The sequence below is a fragment of the Calonectris borealis genome, unplaced genomic scaffold, assembly GCF_964195595.1.
Source record: "Calonectris borealis unplaced genomic scaffold, bCalBor7.hap1.2 HAP1_SCAFFOLD_130, whole genome shotgun sequence".
In the NCBI taxonomy this organism is placed as follows: Eukaryota; Metazoa; Chordata; class Aves; order Procellariiformes; family Procellariidae; genus Calonectris; species Calonectris borealis.
Window position 1 is genome coordinate 167,501 of NW_027441518.1, and position 2,500 is coordinate 170,000.

The 2,500-nt window shown below is 83.2% G+C and overlaps 1 non-coding gene across 1 annotated transcript; it reads right to left on the reverse strand.

The window, feature by feature from the left end:
• Nucleotides 1-128: 128 nt before the first annotated feature.
• LOC142076977 (5.8S ribosomal RNA) lies at nt 129-281 on the reverse strand. The gene has a single exon (XR_012671471.1). It is a non-coding gene; the product is annotated as a 5.8S ribosomal RNA (ribosomal RNA).
• Between the last annotated feature and the right edge of the window lie 2,219 nt (nt 282-2,500).

The following is a 2,500-nucleotide window of genomic DNA, read 5'->3' on the forward strand; positions in this document are numbered from 1 at the left end:
CCGCTTCCCCGGCCCGAGGCCGCGCGCGGGCCTGCGAGGCACCCCAGCCGCGCCGCTGCGGCCGCCGCCTCCCCACCCCGGGGAGGGGGGGGGAGGGGGGGCGGCCCAGCCGGCGATTGATCGTCAAGCGACGCTCAGACAGGCGTAGCCCCGGGAGGAACCCGGGGCCGCAAGTGCGTTCGAAGTGTCGATGATCAATGTGTCCTGCAATTCACATTAATTCTCGCAGCTAGCTGCGTTCTTCATCGACGCACGAGCCGAGTGATCCACCGCTAAGAGTTGTCTGCCTTTCGGCACCGCCCCGCGCGCGCGGGGGGGCCGGGACCGCTCGCCAGCAGCGGCCCCTCTCGGAGGACGGCCCACCGCCCGCCCGCCCGCCGGCCCGCCCCCCCCGCCCGCGCGGAGGGGGCCGCGGCGCGGCGCCACGGGCCGCGGCGGAGAGGCCTCGCCTCGCCTGACCGTACGAGCACACCCAGCGGAAGGGAAAAAGGGAACGGGAAAAAACCCCGAACGGCAAGGGCGGGGAGCCCGCGCTCCCGACTCGACCCACAGCGGGCAGACGCCCCTTGCGCGTTTCGGAGGCGGCCCAGGCGCCCGGGCTCGGCCCGGCCTCCGCACGGAGGCGGCGACGCGCCCGGCCGCGCCGCCCGCCCGCCTCGCTCGGGACAACGGATGCTGCTGCCGGGCGGCAGCAGCGGGGCGCCCCGCCGGACCCCCGCGCGCGCGCGCCTCCGCCCACAACCTGCGCCGCGCTACGACAGCCGGCTCCCCTTCCCGCGGCTCGCCCCGCCGGCGCCTCCGCGGCTCCGCCGCCGGCCGCGCCGGAGGCGGCGACCGCCGGAGCCCGAGCCGGCGACGCGGCACGCCGCCCGCGGCCCGCCGGACGGCGCCCGCCGCCGCGCCGGCGCGGCCGCCCGCCCGGAACCGCCGCCGCCGCCGCCCCCCGCCTCGGCCCCCTTCCGCGGGCACGCGCCAGGCGACGAGGCGGACGGCGCTAAGGCGGGGGCGGCGCCCGCTCTCCCCGTTTCCACGCGGAGACCGGGAGTGGGACGCCCCCGCCCGCGCGCCCGCCCGCCCGGCGCGGCCGGGAAGGGCGGCGGGGAAGCGACGGGCGGGGCCCGGGCCGGGACAGCCGCGGCCGGCGGCGGGCGCCCTCCGGCCGGCCGACACGCCGAGCGGCGCCGCCGCCGCTCGGCCGGGGTGCCGCCCTCGCCGGCGGCCGGCGGCGCGGGACCGCCGAGCGCTCGCCGGGGGGCGAGGGGGAGGGAGCGGAGCGCAGCGCGCCGCAGCGCTGCGACGGGGCGGGGCGCGGCGGCCCGGCGGCCGCCGGGCGAGCCCCCGCCGCGGGGGCTCGCCGCCCCCTCGGCGGAGAGCCCGCGCTCCCGCCGGGGGGGGTCCACCCGTTTCGAGGCAGGCGGGCCGGCCGCGGCCGACCGCGCCGCGGTCTCCTCCGCCGAGACCGGACCGCGGAGAGGGGGGGGCAGCGGGACCCCTCCCCGGCACGGCTGCCCGCGCGACGGGCACGGGCGGCGCCCAGCCAGGGGCTCTGCGGGAGCGACTCCCGCCCCTGGAGGCGCCACCGCCCGGCCGCCCCGCGGGTCGCATCGAGCCGCCCGCGTCTTTAAACCGCCGCCCGGCTCCGCGGCCTTCGACCCCCGGCGCTCGCCGAGGGAGGGCCGCCGAGGCGCGGACGCTAGGTACCTGGCCCTGGGGTGAGGGAAACGACCTGCAGGCCCCGCGGGGGTGCCTCCCCCGCTGCCGCCCTCGGGGGAGCGTCCGCCCGCGGGGGCGCGCCCGACGTCCGCCGCCACCGCCTCGTCCTCCTGCCCGGGGCCCGGGGTTTCCCTCAGTAGCCCGGCGCTGCGCCCGGGAGGAGAGCCGTGGCTCGGGCCGCCCGCCGGCGCGGGACGCGACCCGGCAAGGGCCTCGCCCGCCCAAGGCGGCGTCGGCGGCGGAGCCCCCCGCCCCGAGCTCCCCCCCCCGCACCGCGGGGGTGGGGGAGGGGAGAGGCGGGGGGGCGCCGCCGAAGGCGCCGCCCGGCGCCGCGCGCCACGCCCGGAACGCCCGGAGGCCTCGCCCTGCGCGGCCGGCCGGCCGGGCGGGCCGCTCCGCAGCGGCCCGCCCCGGTGCGGGGAGGGTCGGGGGAGCCGCCCCCCCCGACCCCGAAGGCCCTCTTGCGCTCTCGCACGCTCGCGCCTGCCGCCCCGTCGTCGCCGCTCGCCGCTCCCTCCCGGCTGCCCGCGCGGGCTCGGCCGGCGGGGGCTCGTCGCACCCCGCGCCGGCAGCCCCCGCTTCTCGCGCGCTGCCGCCCGCGCTCCGAGACCGGGGGGGGCGCCCTCTTCGCCCCGGGGGCCGCGTCCCCCGCCCCTCCCCGGCGGCGGCGGCAGCGGGCCGCCGTCGGGTCAGGCGGGGCGGGGGACGGGGGCCGGTCCCCGGAGGCGGACGCCGGCCGGTGGCGGGCGCCAGCGGAGGCGACAAGCGGGGGAAGCGGCGGGGACGC